Below are 23,376 nucleotides of genomic sequence, written 5' to 3'. Positions count from 1 at the left end.
ATGCGCCCCCTGCTGGCCACAATGATGAGTAAATGAGTGGCCAAGCCCATCATGACTATCTTTCCTGGAAGATTCCCCCGCCACCCCCTACTCCCGCCCCGCCCCTACTCCTGCCACCACCCCCGGAGCTACCAGCACAATTACATTTTCTCCTTCCATTGTAGCTCTAAGCAGTGAGGATTTCTATCTGGGGCTTCCAGGGTTTGCCTTACCCACGATGTGGAGAAAGTCGGCCTGGGAAACAGAGAGAAATACTTGCCAAATGGCATCGGTTAAATACCTGAAACCACATGAACCCCTGGAACAGCCAATTTTGTGAGTTCCACTTTTGGCTTTTTCTCTTCCGGTCCCAGGCGTTTCAAGAGCCGGGAATTAGGGGCAGGCATGGCCAAGTCCAAGAACCACACCACGCACAACCAGGCCGAAAATGGCACTGAAATGGCATAAAAAAAAAAAAAAAAACGATCACAAAGATACGAATCTCTTAAGGGGACGGACCCCAAATTCCTGAGGAACATGCGCTTTGCCAAGAAGCACAACAAGAAGGGGCTGAAGAATATGCAAGCCAACAACGCCAATGCCATGAGTGCGCATGCTGAGGCTATCAAGGCCCTTGTAAAGCCCAAGGAAGTTAAGCCCAAGATCAGTCGACTCGCCCACATCACTCACCCCAAACTTGGGAAACGTGCTCATGCCGGTATCGCTAAGGGTCTCAGGCTCTGTCAGCCAAAGTCCAAGGCCAAAGCTCAAACCAAAGCCCAGGCTGCAGCTGCAGCTCTGCCTCAGGCTCACGCTTCGGCTCCCAAAGGTGCCCAGGCTCCCATGAAGCCTCCAGATAGAAGTCTGTCTGCCAATGTGAGAATGGAAGAACTGGTGTGTCCCTTGGGCTGCTGTCTATATTGGGCTGGTGTCCTCCTTTGTACAAATAAACCTGAGGCAGGGAAAACAAATAAACAAACAAATAAGTAAGTAAATAAATAAGCAAGTAAGTAAGTTAGTAGCTACTTTTATTCTTAAACTAGTTCAACTTGGGTTGAACCAAATCAACTAAGTCAACCACCACCTCTGCTTCCAATCCTGCTAACCTCACCGAGATAACAAGTATCAATAGTTGTTGAGTACCTGTGTCTACAGACCTTTTATATAGAAAATTATACTCACTTCTCCATGGTACTTTTAAAAGCACAAATTTCACACTCTTCTCATCACAGGCAGGGCTTTTTTCCTCCCCAGCCTGTGGATGAGCCTCGACACCTGCCCTGAAGAGGAGAGTGCAGCAGGCATGACACCACGAGACTTCCAAGGCAAGAAAGGACAGGGCAAGCCAGCTTCTGACTGATCCCTCCTCTCCACAGACTGTCGCCCTTGGGAAACAGCCACCTCCGAAGGCCAGACAATAGCTACGCAAAGACAGTTTGCTTTACTTTGCTTTTCACATAAATGGGATCATACCCTATGTATTATTCTTGAAATACCCATTTGTTTTCCTATGTAATACTTCACCCTGGTGATCTTTCCATGTCAGTATATGAAGAGTAATTAACATATAATTAACTACTGCAAATAATTTTGTCCTCTTGATATACCAAACTTTATTTAAACACTCCTCTATTGATCAACATTTAGATCGTTTAGACTATTTCATTATTGCAAATCATCCTTAGATATCTTTGTATCGGTCTAATCATGCACATGTATGAGTATTTATCTATGATAGATATATAGAAATGAAATTTTAGCAGAAAAAGTTTTCACACTTTATCTTTCTGCCAAATTGCCCTCAAAATCTGTGCTCTTTTACACTCCCACCAGCAGTATATGAGAATACTTACTTCCCTTTACCGACATTATCATTGTATATTTACCAAATAAATTTTTTCTATCTTGAGAAAAATATATAGTTATATATTGTATTAACTACTTAAATATTACACATTTTACACATATTATATAATATATACATATTCTACATTCTAAATATAAATTATGTATTTAAATATAAATTGCACTTTGCTTGTTTCTGGTAATTTTCATTAACTCTTCAGATGTGTATTGACTATTTGTATTTATTCTAAAGTTACTCATTTTCCAATTACTTTATGTATAAATATTTTCTCCCAGTCTGTTCTTATTTTACATTTGTTTGTGGCAGCTTTCATTGTAAAGAAGCTTTAAATTTTGAGATCATCTCTGAACTTTTTTTCTTTATTTGGGATTCATATTTTGTTTAAGAAAACCTTTTCTAGTTGAAGATTATATCTCCTATATTCTTTACATTTTTTTAAAAAAAAAAAAACCCTTTATCCATCTGGAATTTATTTGGTGTTTGGAGTAAGGAATTATTGAAATTCCTTGAATATTATGGGCAAATAGGAATGATGCCATGTGGTATGAGGTGTAAAGATTCAAATACAGAATCCTCATTTAAATGGAGTTGGGAGGGCCTGTAGGGGGAGCTCTCATGCCCTACCGCTCATCATTAATTACTCCAAACAGGAAGAGATGTACTTTCCATCTCCAATAGGAATATGTTTTTCTACCCTACTACTACTCCAGCAGGAAGAAAGAGGATCTTCTCCTTCCCAGCCCCGCCCCCCGCCCCCGTCCCGCACTCTACGATCACTCAGCCAATGAAAAATACTTTGAACTTCCAGTTTCCTCCACTGGATTCTTTGTTTACAATAGTATCTCTGAACTCCCCCTTTCTTCTATAAAAGAATGTTCTTCTTCTTTCTTCTTTGGACTTGCGAGTGAGTCACTGTTAGAATGCATGTCCTAAATTGCAATTCTTTATTGTCTCCAAATAAACCCATTTTGCTGGAGAAATATTTGGCTATTTGTTTAAGGTCAAAAGGGGGAATATGGGCCTTGAAACTATTTTAGCCACCAGCCCCCGAAAGACACACGGACCACCAGAACTCAGTGAGTTATAGGGAACACACTCTTTATTCAGCCACCTGGGTCTGCCAGGGGTACGCAGACCCCAAGTTAAGCAGCCTCGAAATGTAGAGGTACAGGATTTTTAAGCCCACAATCCCATTCTTCTTTCTGTCTAAACACAAAGGTCTATTTTTCTTCTATTCACTACCTGTCAACTCACAGGTCAGGTGTGTAAGCGGGGTTATAGAAGCAGAAAGCTTGTCTAGAATGTTATGTTCATATAATCAAAGGCCTGTGTTCCCATAGCGATAGTCAAGCAGTAATTTGCAGTAAGAGTCATTTTTTCAGCCACTACGAAACCAGAAGTACCCGGCTTCAGTCCCTGGTACTTTACAAGCTGTGTGACCTGTACACAGTTTCTTCATCTCTCTGAAGTTCAGTATTTTCATTTGTAAAATCAGTAATAACACCTATCCTTCAAGGTGTTAATATAAAGTTCAAATGAGATAAGTATGTAAAAGTGTCTGAAACTTAATGTATGTTAACCCTCACCAAACATTTTCCCCAAACAGGTGGTCAGTTGTTTCAACCAAAAATTGAATAGTCTATTACTTTCTCATATGAAACAGCAACTCAATTATATACTAAATATTTATGTACATATGAATGTCTCAGCTTCCACCGATTCATTTGTTTACTCTTGGGGGGAAAAAACTTCACTGGTTTTGTTGCAATAGCTTTGTAGTATTTTTACAAATATTTAACAGACAAACATTCCTTTTGTTTCCATTAATTATTTTAGATTAATTTGTAAAATACGTACAATATTTGCTTAGAGTATTTCCATGGTTGATAGTCAGCATTCCCATTTGGAAGCTTTCTCTTACCTTTCTTCATGAGAGTCTTGTTTTGATTCTAATGAAAATACTCTGAGTATTTCACATTATTTTGAAGTTGACAGAGATTTCTAGTAAGTACTATTTGTCAGGTATAGGAAAGTTCCTCCTATGATTTCTGGTATTTCCAGAAATTATTGTTGAATTTTGTCAGATACTTCTTATTTATTTGTTTGTTTGTTTGTTTGTTTGCGCCTACAGCGCCTGGTCTTCCTTGGTGGTCTCCCATCCAAGTATAATCAGGCCCGATCCTACTTAGATTCCAGACAAGATTGGGCGTGTTCAGGGTGGCACAGTTGTAAACCAGATAATTCTTTTTTAAGTGGGGTGCTGAGGTGGGAGCAGCTAGCTATATGTGGATCTTCTCCTTTTTTAAAATTTTGTAAATTTTCTAATTTTGAAAAATCTTAGCATTGTTGAAATAAACTTTTAATAGACATGATAGATTATTTTTAATGCGTTTCTGTATTTGATTTGATAATATTTTAGTATTTTCATATCTCTGAGATAAGGCTTTTTATTTAAACATAGTTATCCTATAATTTTTGTGTGATAGTTCTAATATCTGTAGTCTTTAAGGATTTTATTTTGCTGTTATTCTCAGTTGTAGTACATTGTTTCTTTTGTTTGTTTATTTGTTTACTTCTTTTTACTGCGAAACAGCTAATCTCTTTAGAATTTTACCTGTAGGAATTCTTGAGGCCTTAATTGAAGGCGAATTCCTCCATCGTGGTTCTCTTTCTTCCACTAACTCACTAACAACCTGGAAACCAAGTTAAATTAAAATCCCAGCTTAGGGTTCTCCAAACTATATAACAACAAATATAAGTTCTCACACCCAAACACAAATGAAAGCTGGCCTGTGCACCCCGTGTGCTGGCTGGAAAATTACTGCTTGGCTATCTATCGCCTGTGGGAACATAGGCTATCACCCACAGGAACATAACATTCTAACGGTAAGCTTTCTGCTTCTGTAATCCTACTTGCACAACCAACCTGTGGGTTGACAGTTAGTAAAATAGACTTTGTGTTCAGACAGAATGAAGAATGGGGTTTGGGCTTAAAAACCCTGTCCCTCTACATTTCGGGGCTGCTTAATTTGGGGTCTGAGTACCCCTGGCAGACCCAGCTGGCTGAATAAAGAGTGTGTTTCCTATAACTCACTGATTTCTGGTGGTCCGTGTGTCTATTGGGGACTGGCGGCTACATCTGCTTCATGTAGGACCAAGAGTGAGAAAGACGACTTAGCTGTCCTGTTCTGCATGGCAAATTTTTCATTTTAGCTCTTTGAGAATGGACTGTGCTGGACTTTCCAACTGAGGTGGGCTCTGGGCCAGAACCTCCAAGCAATATTCCTCAGCCTTTGTGAAGCCTGAGAAAGGTCGATAAACTCTGCCCAGGCCAAGTCTCCTCCCTACCTACTCTGTTCCTTTGGCCCCGCACAGGCCTCCAGGAAGAAGCCCAAAAGCTCCAGACTTTGGCCTACGGGGAGAAAAGACATTTTTGGCACTAACAAAGATTTATGCTTTCACTTAGTTTTTGTTCTTTGTGGATTTATTATTAATTTTTTTAACCTCATGTCATCTCAGTAATGCATTTAAGAAATATTTTTTAACATATTAATCACTTTAATTTGAGGGCTGTTTTGGATATGGAGCTTGCAATACTGCTGAAAATAGAAGTCTTTTATCGGCCCCCTTCTGCCCATTAAACATTGAGTTTCTAGACACCAGAAACCATGATTGATTTATTTTTATGTCCTGGGACCTGGCACGCATTAGCGTAAGCACAGGAAATATTATTTGAATGAAACGCCAAAAACAAACATTTCAAGTTCAAGTAATTGGTTTGAAATTCTAAGTACAATAGGTAATATCCTTTCTGAAAACTCTTAAGGCTATAATTAAACACCACAATATGGATTAGAGAATTCCTTAAGAAGTTGGTTATCCACATGAACTTTTTAGTCAAATTAACTGGGAAGTTGCCTGCTTATACTTTAATTCAAATTGCATGGATTCGATCCAATTGGACAGCAAGACGTTTATGTTGTAGACGAATTGCACAATTGTAGGAATCAGATCACAAAGGACTAGGAAAATATTTTCAGCATAAAAATTTTGCAGTTCCTGCTACTTTCCAATAATATTTCACATTCCATCTTTGGTACGGACATTTGCCATGATCATTGGATTATTTTGGCAATACATATCTTTCTAATTCAGCATTCATCTCCTCAGTGAGCTTTTATGGTGTGTTATATGCACTGTGGTAAACACAAGTTACAAAGGAGGCATATTCCTGTCTCGGTGTTCTCCCAATCAGAGACTAATGTTAATAACTGCAATATAAGGTAAAAAAATAAACAACAGTGGAAGTATATATTGGGCACAGCAGTAGCACAGAGGAGAAAGCGAAATACTCTGTTTTGGAGCTGCTGGGAAGTTTTCACTGAAAAAACAGGCTGCTGTACTGAAACTTGAATGAAGAGTAGTTTTTACCAGAGAAGGGGTGTAAGGCCATGGAAGCAGGGTGTGAGTCCACGGGGCAGTAAGCGATATCTGGCCCAGGCTCCCCATTCAATGTCCCAAACTGCCATCCTATCACGAACAAGGCTTCTTATTGCTCCTGTGTGCTCAGATTTTAATGATACCCCACCAAAGACTCAGTTTTTCTTGACTATTCTCGAGGACTATGTTCAGTGACACTTTCAAGGTGACATTTAACCAGCCTCCTGTCCTCATTCTTCCTAGATAACTTGGACATATCTAAATGCCACTGACCCCAATGCTCTTTCCTCTTTTTCTTTCTTAATATTCTACATAATTTTAATTTGTTACTTGTCTAGCTCTCTCCTTAAGAGAACTAAGTTGAAATTTAACATTTTAAATAAATGCAAAAGCTAAGTGCCGTGGTCTCTATATAGAAATGTGACTGATAAAATATAATACAAACCAAGAAAAAAACACAATGAAAATATCTAGAACATATTCCTTTCCCTGCCTCTTCCATCCTTTCTTCAACTTGCATTTCTTATATTATACATAGAAATACAGGCTGCATATATTTTTCATTAATGCCTTTAGTATTTTAGTAGACGCCAAAGTTCAGTGTGATTCGCAGGAGCTGCCCCAAATTACACATTACAGTGCAAAAAGAAAATACTAGAATATTTATAATTGTTTATGTTACTATATGTTATACATAATAAAACATAAGATAACAACCTTAAAATATATATATTATATATACATTAGTTTATTTTATATATGTGATTTACAAATATCATAGACTAGGGATCTGTGCTCAAATATTTGATGATGGCGTGAACAATGAAGACAGTTTGGAAGACACTAGTTTAATTATTTTCTTAAGCAAAAATGCTTCTGGTTTTAAAGTGTGTTCTACCAGGCAGCTGCCCCTGTTTCCTAATCTGCTGTCAGCTCTGCTAACATACGACTTAAAGGGGAGAAAATCTGAATCATAAACACAGTCTTGTGTCATGTTCATGTTCCATTCAGTGATAAGAGTTTTGCTATCTTTCTGAATTTGTATTCCAATGCCAAGAATTTCTGAGCCACTTTGTAAAGATGGTGGTTTCTGGCAGGTAGTGTGAGAGGCATTTTGAGCAAAGACTCGAACTGGCAGTTCCTCCCTCAGATCACACTGTAGAAGTGCAGACTGAGGCAGATTCCAAGAAGTGGTACAACTGAGGGTCTTTTCTGCCTACCAGACCTTAGGGGTAAGGCCTTTCTCTGTTTTGCCTAACCACATGCTTATTTGAAAATCTTATAAATGCCTACATTATTGTTTCATAGGTCCAGAGGTTTTAAAATGCCACTTCTACTTTAAATAAAAGTTTAAAACTGAAGAACAACAACACACACACACACATACAAAACTAAAAAAAAAAAAAAACAAAGAAACAAAATATAAGATTTAAAAAAAGTTTAAACCATTAAGCCCAGTTCTGTTCTTTGCCAATGCAGTGAGAAATGCAGTACAGCATTGTATAAGTTTAATTTCATTTTATTTCTTTATTATGCATACTGCATAATTCAAAATGAATTTCATGTCTCCTTCTATTATATATTCTAGTATTAGTAATCTAGGTTTCTCACTTTATTTGAAAAGTAGTGTGACTGTGGGTGATAAAGTATCTTTTGAAGTTCTGAAAAGGCTTAATAAAACTATTTCCATTATTTTTTAAATGTTTTTAAAACTGGCTGTTAGCTTAACCCTGCTGTTTCATGGGAAAAGACATTTTGAAATCTTGGTCCTTTAATAATTTATGGTTTGAAATTTCTATCAAATTAAGAAAAGTTAGATCTTTAGTCCAGGTGCCTTTCTAAAACAAGTTATTCCAATACGTTTTTCAGTCTCTCCAACACAGCTTGAATGTTGCCAAGTTTTACTTAACAAGGGAACGTGGCCACCCAAGGCGCTGCACATAGACTTAGCAAACTCTAAGGCATATATATATAAAAGACCTCCTTACCCCTTCCACTCTTGTCTCCACGCCTACCCTTTGCAGACATCTATGGGGCACCTGCACGCTTTTGGGACTCCCTTTACTCTCCTCTTACCATTTCACTAGGTCCTTCTTTATAATGAAGTTGGTGCATGTGCCCAAATGGTGGCATCTGCCCAAACCTGCCCTTTCTGTATTGGCACTCCACCACCCCTTTTTTCCTCCCAAAACTTCGTCCTTTAGAAACGCTTATCATTCTCAATATCTTTTCCTTATGGTCTTACTTTCAGATTTTTCACACAAAAAGATCATTAAAATGCAATGGATTTTTAGATCAGGGAGGAGATATCTTTGAATATAGGGGAGAGGTTATGACCTTCCATTTTGTTGACCTTAAACAAATACACAGTCAGATGTTTCTCCAACAAAATGGGTTTATTTGGGAACTACAAAGAATTGCGATTCAGAATATGCAGTCTAATGGCAAACCACTGAGAGTTCAGATAAAGGAGGGGATTGCTCTTTTATGGAGTTGGGAGGGGCTTTTGTAAATGAAGAGTCCAATATAGGAAACGATTAGCCTGAAATAGTGACTTTTCATTGGCTGAGTTATGGCAGTCTCCCATTGGCTGAGCTGTTACTGGGCAAGAAAAAAATCTTTCCTTCTTCTTGCCGAAGTAGTAAAATAGTATCATTTCCTGTTGGATGTGCAATATATGTCTCTTGCTGTTAATGTCAGTAGTACTGAGTGATAGAGTGTGAGAGTCCTCTCTTCTGGCCTCCCAACTCCATTTTAAATGAGGTTTCTATTTCTTAATTTTCACAATTTGAATACGGAGGAAGGATATGACCTCTCATTTGAATATGAGAGAAAGAGTGTGACCTTTCATTGCTTTCAAATAATGCTGCATCGGCTTTTTCAGCCCTTGGGTTTCAAACAGCTCAGAGTCTGCTGGATCCATCATTAGCTAAATCCTTTTTAGCTAGAATCCTATTTAGGATTTAGTTAGCTAAATCTTGGTTAGCTAAATCTTTTGCTAGAATTTTATTTTAACAAGATTAGGGAAACTTTTAAGTTACTTCCCAGAAGTCACCTTCCTCTTATAGGGGAATGGTAAATGGATTTAATCGTGGTAAATGGATATAATTGGTAGAGAGGGCAATTTGCCATTGTGTTTCAGACCTTGAAGTTGTGCTTACTGATTGTCTGACATCACTTTCAAAAGTTTTCTTAAGTAAATAAGCAGAGATGTCTGGAAAGATTTACATGTAAAGATATACATTGCTGTTTTAGTCATAATTTATGTTACTGCTTGTAATTATTTTAAACAAAAGAAATAAGCTAAATATTTAATAATAGAAAAATGGTGTAAAAATTTATGCTTAACTGGATAGTGGGAATACTATTTAGCCATTGAGAATTTCTATTTGGAGAACACTTAATGATATGGAGAAGTGTACTTAATCTAAATTTTCATTTAATGAACAAACAATATATAAACACTTTTATTTCAAAATATCTTTGAAGATAGGGGAGAGGATATGATGGAATTTTTAGTTTGTGCATCTCACTTTTCTCCTGAAGACCAATTTAAATGACAGCAACAACAACAACAAAACATTAAAATAAAAATTTAACTTTCATATGTAAACATTACCTTACAATGAAAAATGACTAGATGTGTGCAATGAATCCCTGATGTGCATGGCCCCTGTGAAAGGAATAAATATGGCAGAGAATTTGTACAGGCTCTGATTAACATTCTCAGGGAAATTTGAGAAGATATTTTTCATTTTAAAATAGGGAGAAGTAACTATAAAAAAAAAAAAAAGCTACCACAAATTTTCAAACGAAGTATGATCCAGTGATTCTACCTCCAGAAATTTATCCTATGGATATACATGTTGCAGTAGCTGTGCAGTGACTATTAGAATTTGAATTGCATTTCAAATGGCAAATCAAATGGCATTTTGAATGGCTATCCCAATAACATATTTGCAATAGCAAAAGATTTAATACAAGGTAAGTGTCCATATTTTGACATAACACACAGTCATAACAAAAAGAACGTGGGAAAATCTTTGTTTACTGACGGAGTTATCTCTAAGACATACTGCTAAATGAAAAAAAGCACATGTGAAACATTGTGTATTATTCTAAATATATAAAAGTGTCTGTGGTGTTTGTGTATAATGGAAATGCATATGTGCAGAGAGAAGACTGCAAGGCTAGATATCAACAAATAATTATTTATTTTATATTTCGGGTTGTAACCCAATACTACATTAATTAATTAATAATTAATTAGCGTGTTGTTAATTTATTCTATTTATTTACTGTCATTCTTTTGTTGCTCAAGCTTTGGCCTTTAGGAATACTTTGACATACTCCCATCTTTTTGTTTCTGAGCATGTCCTTGCTTTCTGACACCACTAGGTCCTCCAGGCTCATCTTGCTCTTTCCCAGCCCCAGCCCTCAAATCAATTGTTCTCCTAAGGAGCCTGTTTCCCTTCATTGGAGAATGATATTTAGACACCAACAACTGAGTGTCAGGTGTGCTTCTTGATATTGGTTATCATTTTTTTTAAGCCTTCTTAGCCAATGAAGCTAGGAAATAAATGTATGTATACTAACCAATGTATACACATATATCTATAATTATTTCTGTATCTATATATCTGTATGTATAGTAAACTGAATATTAATCCATAATGATATAAAGAAATGATCAAATAAATAAATAAAGAGGGTAGAGGAGACAAATCTTCTTACAGAAGAATTCCAAATAATATATGTAGCTAACCACCATCCGCCACCCCTACCCCGCCCCACCCCAAGGGGTAGAGCTTAATCCCCACCTCTCCCATTGAGAGTGAAACTGGCCTTAGTGGCTTGCTTCCACAGAACAGAGTCTGGAAATGGGAAAATGGTAACTTCACACTGGAGAGGTCCGTGATACAGATTAACAAGACCAGTGATAGGTCATGTTGACATCATGCACTCCTGATATAATATGGGGAAAAAGAAGGGCACTTCGCCTTCGGCATCCTTCCCCCAAAACCCATAACCCTAGTTTAAACACAATGAAAACATCAGAGTAACCCAAATAAAGAGACACTCTCCATCATACTTGACCAGTGCTCTTCAAGTTATCAAGGTCACGAAAGACAAGGAAAGACTACAGAATTGCCACAGACCAGAGGACACTGAGGAGATATGATGACTGAATCCTGGACTGGATTTTGACACAGAAAAAGAACATTCATCCCCGAATGGGCGAAATCCACGTAAAATCTGCAGCTTAGTTAATAGTAATGTATCAATGTACATCTCTCAATTTCGACACATGTACCATAGTTGTATAAGATGTAAACAAGAGGGGAAACCGGGGAGGAGTATATGGGACTCTCCTATCTTTGCAACTTTACCTATAAATAGAAAATTATTTCAAAATAAAAAAAGTTCAAAAAGTATAAATCTTTATTTCAGACTATGCTAAATTAATAAGAAGACTTAAACATGGTATAGTGCTTCATAATTTTAATGAGAACAATATCCAATGTAGGTATAACTGTTATCAATATTAACGAATCAAAAACAGCATCTCTCTTCCCCTTCTCTTTGCTTAATGGCAAGGATTGGGCTGGTGTGACTAGTGCCTTTGGTAGGACTGGGAGCTGAGAGAATTCAGTGGCTTAATCAGCAAGTTTGGCAGGGCTGGGCCAGGGAGGACACCAGCGTGGTTGGTCCAGCAGGCTCAGGGCCAAATAGGTAGTCTGAATGGCCAGGAGGTTAGTCAGACAAGGAAAGTGAGCAAGTAGGTAAATGTACTGAGGATAATCAGAGTGAAATTCTAAACTCTTAGAGGATCACAAATATGAAAAGGGGAAAGTGTAAATAATCTCTGTTACATTGAAAAAGAGTTATGTCAATATGAACACATAGTTTTAATATGTATAGATAGAAAAATCAATATAGATTGTGTGTGCACGTGTGTGTGTATGTGTGTGTACACATATATGTTTCTGGTCTTTCCACTTAAAGTTTATAGAAGCAATGACAGTCCAGTAGCAATGAGCCTATCTAGATCTCGGTTTCTAACACCATCCTCCACTGAATGGAACCTGGGCTTCCTGAGAAATGGCTGATTCCTGGCTGCACAGGGAAAATACAAGCTGAGCCTAAAATACCTTCTTGTGTCAGAAACTAAGGAAATGCCAAATATGTTGGGAACATGTCAAAATGACAAAGAAGCCATCTTGAAGGAACTTCTACAAGCCAAATCTGAGCATCACAGTACATAAGAATAGTAATAGACATGACCTATTGAATAAAATAAGAATTAGTGGGTCTCTTCTAATGTAAATGAATAATACTGTAAATATATAGTTTCTAAGTGACCACAAACGATTCCCTTTACAATGGAGAAACCTGGCATATACCATCTTAACCAAATGATAGAAGATAACATCACTAGCTATGAGACAAATTGGCATTGTGTACCTCTTGCTAAGATGCACTGAGGAGAACACAGAGCCATTTTCTTTGGTATTTTTACCAAAAATGCATGATCTGAATATAATCATGAGGAAATATCAGACAAACCCAAGATTAGGGACATTTTGCAAGGTAACTAACTAGGCTGTACTCTCTAAGACTACCAAGGTCATTAAAAGATAAGTAAAGACTATAGGAGAGTGACCTTACTTTTAGAAAATACTTCTTAAGTATTTAGGGGTAGTAGGACATTATGTCTGCAACTTACTTTCAAGTGGTTCAGAAAATAATAATAATAATACAGAGAGAGAATATATGACATGGCAAATGTGATAAAATATTAATAAATTGGAGCGTTGCAGTAAAGAACATGAGTATTCTTTTGTTTCTTACGACTTCAGCATTCATTTGTAATCATTCCAAAATAAAAGGTTAAAATTAATAAAATAGTTAAATAAAATAAAAATAGTTAAAGAATAAAAAGTTAAAAAGTAAAATAGTTAAATAAAAATAAATAAAAATTAAAAATTAAATTTACAAGTTTTTAACAATATCAAATTTATAAGGTAAAACTTTAAGAAATGTAAGGCGAAACTGAAATGCAACAGGAGTCTTAAAACACGCCTTTTATCCAGGTGAGATCGAATGGACAGAAAAGTGAATTGGGATGAGTCAATCCTGGTTAGCATAGTTAATGAGTAAGTCTAATCCTTATATGTTCAACTTTGTATCTTGAAACAAAATACACCTTCTTTTCTAGAGTCTACTAAAGTCAAAAAATTTGATTATATTACTTATTAGTCCACAAAGATAACCTCAGTAGAATAAATCTAGTTGATTACTTCAGTGAGCAGATGTGGTTTTGAATAAATAGCCTTTAAGCTCAATTCTATCAACCAGTTTGGGCTACTTAAACCTTTTAGGCCTTTAGAGTGTTTTGTCTCTGAAATAATGGAGAGATGGATGGCCACATTTTTATCCAAAAGTCATTTTATTTTAAGCTGCTTTTCAGATTTTCACTGGTACAAGGTGTCAGGTTGCTCTTAGAGAAAATGCCACATTAAGTTCAATGCCTTTGTACCTTTGGAGGCAAATCTAATGTCATTAGTTTTTTTCATTTGGATATTGATGTTTCTATTGTAGATATTCCTATTTTTGATGTTAGGAATATTTTAAAATGTGTATTTTCTGGTTCTTTCCTCTTCAAAGTTTTCAAATACAATATCTATAATATTTTTATAGGAAGCAAAAATCAAAAATCTACTTAGTCATTTTCTAGTTTTAATTGCCTACAAAAATAAATAAATGTATGTTACTTTCATAATGAGAGAAAAACAATAAATGTTCTATTTTAAAGTTATTTTTTTAACCTTTTGTAAGTCCATCAGTTACAAGGTGAGTCTGTAGGAACCTTGAGGGACAAAGAGGTGAAATGATTTGAAAAAGTTTCTTTAACAAGTTTTGTAAGTGAGAAGATTTTTCTGGTAAGTGGTAGAGATCAAATGTTAGAGGCCAAAACTCTTGTTGCTCCTTCTTCAGTCATGGTCTTTGCGGTTTCTGAAGGACATGCTTGCTTATTTCCTCCAGCGAGCGAGGGACTATGATGGGGGCCTGAGCGCAGGTGGGGAGGCCTCCGGCATGTGCAAGTCCTTGGGAGAACGGACTACTGATTGTTTCAATCTTTCAAAATGGATTAAGAATCAATTTAGAGTGACTCTTAGGAGAGAAGGTTAATAGAAATTTTAATGAAACATTTGACTTTGACAAGATTGGATCTCAGTGGCTTTGAATTTTGAACCAAAGCCTTTTCCCTTAAGATCTTCGAGTCTTAGGTTAGAAGCTGTCCAAACTTACAGATGGAAAAGCAGCCATGGGTGGCATTCTGCCTTGTTCCCTGGTGCCAGAAAATATATTGAACACTACAGAGGAAAACTGAATGGTCATGTACTCCTGGAAACCATAGGCAGATGTTTCATGCATAGTTATATCTTGAGACTTTCCAAAGGTCAGCTCCACAGGAAAATTTCATGAATGCTGGACTTAGCATAACATCCAAGTCATGTTCAATACTTATGTATTAATTCCCTCTCTCAGAAAATGTGAAGTTACGTAGTTGACCTGTTTTCTGCTCACATATCCTTGCTTGTGAGCCAAGAGAGCAGGGAGAAGGTCCTGGGAATGGCACAGCTTATTCCAGACATAGGCCACTGAGGCCTGTCAACACTCACACAACACCTACTACGCCTGTAAGAATGCCCGTGAGCAGCAGGGAGCTAGACTCATCTTACCACCAGTTAGTTGGGCTCCTATTACTGGAGGAAAAAAAATTGTAAAAATTAGTCTCTCTCTCTCACTTTTTTTTTTTAATCCCCAATAACAGCATTTCCCTGTCACTCTGAAACTGCCTCCCTCTAGAATAACAGGGAGAAAGGAGGGCTCGCTTGCCCGCACCTGAATTGGCTCTTACCCATGTCTGATCCGGCTTTATCATTCACGCTGACTTGACTCTCTCAGCTCTATGCCCACAGGTGAGTGAGCTCTCTCACCCACACCCGAACCATCCACACCCTGGCTGGCTCTCTCTCCCATACCCGAGTGTATTCTCTCACTCGCTGCTTGTTAAGGAGTCCTAGAACTATAGGTTGTAGACCTTGGGGGGCTTCTAGTTTTGGAGAACATTACAAAAATCTTGGCAGTGGCATGGAAGCGTCTACTTCTACTTTGAGCAGTTTAGCCCCACCACAGTTGGCCTGGATCAGGAGCAGCAGCCCAAGGGAGTCAGGAATTTCAGTTAACATAGTTTTCCCGTGAGGTCTTAAAGGGGTTCAGGGGCTTTGGAAGCAAGCAAGGAAAGGCGGATGGTTAAGGGCAGCCAAAAAAGGACAAAGGTGTGAGGAATAGAGTTAGAGACTCGATGGCGGGCCTTTGGGAGAGTATATTGATACCCTGGTTGGAAAGTAACTCTCTTCTTAAAGATGTGCTGGGTGGTGAGAAATCCTTGTGAGAAAGTGAGAAGCTTGGATAAAGACAATCTTGTGGACGATTCGCCACAGTATGCCTGCTCTAAGGTGGTAAGAAAACCAGAGGTGTTCATGGTGAATATGTTGCCCCTGAATCCACTAGGAGGTGGTGGGTGGTCACCGATGGGGATGATAATTCCCTTTGGTGCACTGAATTACTTGTGGACACACAGGGAAGGAAATTCACGGGGAGATGGTTTTGTAGACTCTTGTGCTCTCTTGCCTTTTAAGGCCAGGCAATCCTGAATCCAAGGTCCTTTTTCTTTATAGAATCTGCAAACATCCCTACCTGTGGGGGTTTGGGAGGGAACAGATTGCCGGGCTAGTTTCCTTCAAATTTTTAAGTTGTCCAGCCATGAGTTTGCTCTGTGTTTGCTTGGCCTTCCTGCAATGCTCCTCATGGTGTTGACCTAGTATATATATTTCAGAGAGACGATAATTTACACTGTTTTAGATAACATCTCTAATTCCCGGTGTGAGCCAAAAGTGAAGCTAGTGATGAAGGGAGAAGCTGTTTGGGTGTCCGGAATGAGACCGCAGCCGTCCTTCCAAACAGTCTGATCTACGTCCATAATTAGAGGCTTTCAGCTGCATGTTTTGACCAATCAGCTTTTGAGGGAGGGCAGTGGGAATGGATTCTAAACCACTCTCCTATGGGTTTAGCCCATAAGCCTCAGTGGCTGTTCTGATTTCTTGAAAGTCCTCTTCAAGAGTGACACATTTGACATTTTCAAACTGTAAAGTGGTATTTCCAGAGTCCTCTAGAGGATGAACAAGTTGATATAAATCACAGAGCCCAGGAGAATGTGCCCTGAGGACCGGCCTGAATTGATTACTAAATTCTTCCCTATTCTCATGGAGGTTCAGAAACACCTACTGGAAATTTGAATGAGAACAAGGCAGAAGGAGTGGGCACTTAGATTATTGATCTTCTGCCACAGGTAGAGAGAGGGCAATTATAAGGGTTAGAAAGGAGAGCTAGGGGGTAGGGATGGGGTAAAGAGGGGAAGTAGAGGCTGATGGGGGACAAACAGAAGTAATAAAATGTACAAAACAAAACAAAACACCCAGATGTCTTCGCTCCTGAATTCTACCAAACATTTAAAGAATTAATATCAATTCTTCAAAAACTCTTCCAAAAAACAGAAGAGAAACACTTCACTGTTCATTTTATGAGGCCAAAGAGTACCCTGATACCAAAACCAAATAAAGACATCTTTTGAAAAGAATACTCCAGACTATATCTCTTATGAATATGGATACAAAAACCCTTGACAAAATACTAGCAGATGTTGAACTACTTATACATATCTCTGAGACACCCATCCTGGGTTTTTTTGGTTTTTTGGTTCTATTCTATAGATTAAGTCTGCTTTTCCTCAGATTATTAAGACCATTTATTTCTACAATACTATTTAAGTTGAAACACTAAAATATTTTATAGATAATCTAGTCCTTTTCACTTTTTACCCAATAATTCTTAATTTGTTAGATATAACCATTTAATGTTTTAACTATTTAAAAGTACCCATTTTCTATTTCTATGTATTTCATAACATACTTTTCCCTTTCTCTCCTCTAATAAGATGCATTTTTCTCAGTTTAAAATTCAATTTTTTTCTGATAAATATTGTTGGCGTAACATCTCTGATAAATATTGTTGCCTTTTTGGGGGGTGCTTGTTCTGTCTTTCTTTTCACATGAGCAGATCCCGCTCAGTGGCGAAGGGCCTGGGTTGAGGGTTGCTGCTCAGCGGTTCAGTGGGTGGGCTTTGAAGGTTCTGCTCTGCTCCCAAAGCACATGAGCAACCTGGGATGGGAACAAGGGTGGGCAGTGCGGTGGAGGGGGTGAGACGCTGGTATCTGAGTAGAAACTGAGCTTGTGCTTGAAGGAAGAGGGAAAGGCTGTTGTTGGTACATCCCCAGGGTCCACTGCACCAAGGCCGCCCTACAGCCACAAAGAATAGACGGAACTGTCAGTTCAGAAATGGGTGTTGGAGGTATGGCACAAAGTGCTTCAAAACAGTACTTAAATAGCATGACAGTATGGTAGGAACCAATTTACCTCTAGGAGTGGAGTGGGGCAATGGTCTAAAGAGCAAACTGGCAAGTTTACAAAACTTAAAATATCCAATATTAATGAGGGTTCACCCAGATAAACAGGCCCTTTCAGAAAAAAAAAAAAAAAGGTAAGTTGGTTTAAAAGTTTCTTTTGGAAAATTTCAGTACAGATTTCAAAAGCCTAAAAATAGTATCATCATTTGATTTTGCAACTCCATAATAGATATTTATCCTAAAAATAATAACAGTCAATATTTATTAAGGGCCATAAGTGCCATTGTGAATATTTTATGTGTATTTGTTAATTAAATTTTTACATCAACATTATAAGGTAGAAATTAGTAATACCCCTGTTTTCTGGTAAGGAAACAGAAGCACAGAGCAGCCGGAGAATTGGAACCACGCAATCGGTCAGGGTGCCTAAACGCCATGGCTTTGAGCCCCCTCACGTTTTACTGGAATTAGGAGTCTAGAAAATAGGAGAATTTTGAGGCTCAAGCAAGTTGGGGCAGAGGGATGTGTGAAGAGGAGGCTGGGGAGTTGGGTGTCACCAACCCACACTTACATCTGGCTGTGCACCAACACTTGGAGGGCGTGTGAGGAGTTTGGTTTGATTCAATCGTGGCGTGCCCTTGAACTGAAAGAAGTACTGACCGCCACTGTCAGATATGATTCATGAGGTGCTTTCTGTTTCTTGTGGTTTAATCAGAGACAACGTTTACACATAGAAGATTTTTCCCCCAGAGGATTCATTAATCAAGTTGTCACTAAATTCTGTTGTTATTAATTGGGAGTTTTGTTTTATTTGCTTTTTATTTGTAACTTTGCTTATAAGAATTAGTTTTCTGCTGCCTCCGACTTCTCGGAGAGCTCTAATTTTACAAAAAAAAAAAAAAAAAAGGTACTGGGTCTGGAGCAAAAGGGATTTTTAGTTAAGTAACTGGCTTATGGCCACCAGTTAGTTAATAGGCAGCTGGGGAACAGAAATCTTAATTTTTTATTATGTTTTATTCACTGGCAGAATTTTGATCTCTATTTTAAAAAGATGTTTTTCTTTAATAACATTTTAAATTGTATGTTTGGGTTTGGGAAAATAGAGAGCTAAAGCTCAATGAGCCATTCATCTTGGGCAAAATAATAGGGAGAATTAAAAATATATGTGACAAGTCATTTTGAACTCTCTGGGTTTGTTTTCACCTCTTTTATTAATTCAGGGCAATGTTAGCCTGTTCCAGAGGTTCCCAAACTTTCTCAGTTCATGATGCCCATTGGCAAAAAGAAATACTTAATTGAGTTTATTTAGTAGGAGCAGCTAAACAACTTAGTATTTGTATCCATGCAACTAGGTCACCATTTATAAATATAATACATACAAATCAAAATTAAAAAGATAAAATTTCATGCTGTCCTTAAATAACCACTATTTCTTGCTAATGGGCCACCACACCTAGTGGTCACTGCAAAATTTCTCAGTCCTTGGAATCCTTGGACACAGCACCCTCATTTCCTTTTCCACATTGATTGCCTGGTTCTTGCTTTTTATCACAGCAGCTGAAGAAAACTCAGCTTCACAAAGACACAATATCATCTAAAGACATGTAGCTGAAATCTAATGTTGAAATAGTGAACTCCTTCGACCTATTAGTTCTTGGGAACATTGCTGGATATTATAGAAAATATAAAGTATCCTGTAGCATACTGGGGGTTTGTGGTGCCCCCCGGGGTTCCTCAGTACAAAGTTTGGGAAACCACTGGAGCAAGCTGTTTCACATTTGCAGCCACCACCTTAAGAAATGTACAGGCATGAAATTAGCCTGAGGAAGGCTCCTCATCCATTGTTTGTGACTATAAAAGATTTGTGACTGTAAAAAACTTCGCAGTGGCAACAGAGTTCAATCAGAATTCTTTGTTTCTTTATTCATCTGAATACAAATAACACAAATTAATTTGCTAGGTCTTCTTTGTTGGGTGAAGAATGCCAAGTAACAATGAAATGACTATTCTGACCTTAGATACATTTTTCTGTGTCCAGCCCCATACTGAAAATCAGGATCCAGTTTTCTCATTCTGAAGGCAGCTAGGGAAGGAGCCCTTCACTGAAGGCTGCTCAGGCTCAGTGACTCAATTTAGCAATTAACCCCTGACAGGGAGTACTGGACAAGTAGAAGGATTTTAGGACTCAAGGTCAGACGCTGAGCATGAGAAACCTTCCTTTTCACCAATTGCAGGACTGTGACCGAATTCCTAAGCCTGATTGATACCATCGGGAAATTACCATGTGTTAAAGGAAATTGGACTCTATACAAAGCCTTATTCATATTTTTCCTGAATGAAGACCCAAATGGCTCCTGAGGGATTAAAATATTTGAGCATCTGTAGAAGATGGTCTACGTGAAAAAAATACCTGAATTCTTTGCCTGGATTTTATAAAAAGAGATTCAGATGGATGGAGCTCTCTCATATTCTCACTTTGGGAAAGAATTAATATTATTTAAATGAATTAAGCTTTCAGTTGGCTATAACTCTCTTTTAATACATGTTTTTAACTTGAATTATTTCTTATCAACAAGACTTCTGAGTCCTTTTCAATTTTGGAAACCCGCCCTCTGACCCCCAAATGCTCCATGGTCTGTGTATAAACATATCGGCTCCCCATCCCCCACATTATGAAGAGTTCACCAGTGTGAGAAAAAAAAGAGATGGCATTGTTACATAAACATGTAGAAAATCCTGTCAACAAATTCATACATTTATAGGGTTCCCAAATGCAAGGTGATAAATACATTTCCATAAAATTCCATGTAACACATGATCCACAACACTGGGGAAGAAGGAGAGAGAAAAGATAATATCTCCTTAAGTTAAACTCAAAGAGAACAGCCAATTATATACAGGTGGATTCTCACTAGCCTGTTTTTATTTATTTATTTACTTGTTACTTACTGATGAATGTGAGATGGTATATCATTATTGTTTTAATTTGCATTTCCATAACAATTAGTGATATTAAGCATCTTTTTATTTGTTTATTGGCCATTTGTATGTCTTTTTTGAGAAATGTCTATTCAAGTCCTTTGCCCAATTTTTAATCAGGTTATGTGTTTGTTTTCTTGTTATTAAGAGTTCTCTAAATATTCTGGATATTAATCCATTATCAGAAATATGATTGGCAAGTATTGTCTGCCCTTTCTGTGGGCTGCCTTTTTATTCTGTTAATCACATTACATTTTTAGAACTTATTTATATTTTTTGAGTAGATCATACAGATCAAATGTGAGATCTATGCGTATTTTAAATAGATGCACGCACATAAAGTTTATTATCTCAATGGCTGTAACAGCATTCCACCTAATGATTACATGACGGTTTATTTATTCTTGCTTTCTGTTACAACTGTGCTTGCACACATTTCTTTGTGTCAGTGTCAGTGTTGGTTAGAGTATATCTCAGTGAATTAATCACTAGATTTTATGACACATGCATTTATATTTTATTACAGACTGCTAACTCACTTTCCAAAATGGTTCTTCAAATTATGCTCCACCAGCACCAGAAGGGATTTCCACCAGCTCAGGGGAGAGGAAGCCGATGCTGTCGAATATGAAAGTCCTGTGACTATTATATGTGTTGAGAGGCAGGAGAGTCTAATCTTTAAGAGTGGGGTTCTGGCGCCACCATCCCTGAGCTCAAATCCTGACTCTGCCACCTACTAGATGTGTTACTATTATCTTTCTGCTTCATTAATGAATAGTATTTTATTATATTTATCCACTGTCCCATAGATGGGCCTTTGGGTACCTTCCCGTTTTTGGCTATTATAAATAAAGTTATTGTGAACATTCTAGCACACATCTTTCGGTGAACTCATGTATGTTTGTTAGGTATAAACCTAGAAATAATTTGTCATATGGTAGGCATTTGTTTAGTTTTGTAGACACTGCAAGGTACTTTCTCAGAGTCATTTTACCAACTTACATTCCAGTGACAGTGGATAAGAGTTCAGGTTGCTCTACATCCTTGCCAATACTTGGTATTATTAGTCTTTTTCAAGTTAGTGTTAGATTATTGTATTTTTGAAGAATTGTTGGTATAGAAGCTTACAGGAAGAATCATTGCAACAAAATGTTAGCAATGCTCACTAGCTCTTGCCCAGAGGAATGAGAATCTTAGGAAGTTGACTTTGAATATGTCTCCTGCTCCTGGCAAGAGAGAGGCTTTACCAGATGGGAATGAGTGCCTGGGAAAATTGCATTTCTAACTGCGAATTAATAAATTGGCATCACTATTCTATACATCTGACTAATGAGCTTGGTTAACATAAGAGAATAGTTGCCCCATAGTTTGTACCTGGGTCATGGGAAGAATCAATATTTATAGAAATCAGAATAGCAGTTGCCCTGGGGTGGAGTGGGTAATGGACAGGGATGCTGTGTGAGAGGAAATTCCTGCTGCTGAGAATGTTCTAGACCTTGACCTGGTGTACAAACATAGAAAAAACCATGGAGTTGTATACTTAAAATTAGTGTGTTCTCTATACTGTACTGTCTGCGTGTAGACCTCCATTTTTTAAAAAAAAAGTAGCTTAGTTCTCTTTCTTTGATGGAGTAAGACCCCTTTCAGCACGGGCATCATAACTCCGATCAAATTATGTCCTGCGGCATTAGGACAGAATGGAGAATGCATTGTCAGATCTGTGTGAGGCAGGGGATGGGTCTGGGTGAAACATTTAAGGGGAGTAAGCGACAGGCTGCAGACAGCATTAGGTTTCCCTCCCCTGGGCTAGTGGAAATCCCATCTAGTGCTAAGGGAAATTACAGGACCATGCATGGAGGGAAGAATATAAGCTTTTCTGTTTTCCGATATGTCAGCAGAAGGAGCAGGTTAAGAAAAAGGTGTTAGCTTCAGATTTATAAGGCACCATGCTGAGTATGCCAGTAAAAGAAAACCCGATTGCTCAGCCAGACTTTGAAAAATATTATTTGGTCTCTGAGTAAAAACAGATGTTATTTCCTGTTACAGAAATCAGCTATATATCTTCTGACATCCTCCAGCAGCAAGGTGCTCAAACCTCCCATATTTCTTTCTCCCTCCAGGATCAGATTCACAAGGCAAAAGCCAGTGAAAAGAATCCCAACTTCACCACCTTCTCTGTTGTCGCCTTGTGAAAAGTGGTCAGGAAAGAATTTTTTCCTACTGAACTATATTTCATTAATGTTTCTCTTCTCCTTACCAGTGCAGCTGGGCATGTAATGACCACGCCACCTAAGATTCCTGTTTTCATAGCAGGCCTCCAGAGTGAGAAATTTCGTCAGAGAAGGACTTTCTTTTTCATTAGGTGCAGGGTCGGGCTGTTGAATGATTGTTTGATTGCTTCCTCGACTCCCACTGATCTAATTTTTCCGGCCTTGGAAAGTGGTTTTTGCCTTCTTGCCCAGGCAAACAGTAATTTATGCTGGAAATACAGGTTGGCATATGCCAATTTAATACTTTCAGTCACCTGAAAAATCTTCTTGGCTAAATTGTAAAGCAGACAGTTTCTATGGCTTCACTT

At 37.9% G+C, this 23,376-nt stretch overlaps 1 pseudogene; it reads left to right on the top strand.

The window, feature by feature from the left end:
* Positions 1–254: 254 nt before the first annotated feature.
* Positions 255–22,990, top strand: LOC107511105 (annotated as a pseudogene).
* The last annotated feature ends 386 nt before the right edge of the window (positions 22,991–23,376 follow it).

Source organism: Rousettus aegyptiacus, unplaced genomic scaffold (genome assembly GCF_014176215.1).
Source record: "Rousettus aegyptiacus isolate mRouAeg1 unplaced genomic scaffold, mRouAeg1.p scaffold_m13_p_11, whole genome shotgun sequence".
Taxonomy (NCBI): Eukaryota; Metazoa; Chordata; class Mammalia; order Chiroptera; family Pteropodidae; genus Rousettus; species Rousettus aegyptiacus.
Note: the sequence above shows the minus strand (reverse complement) of the source record. Positions and strands in the feature narration are given on the sequence as shown.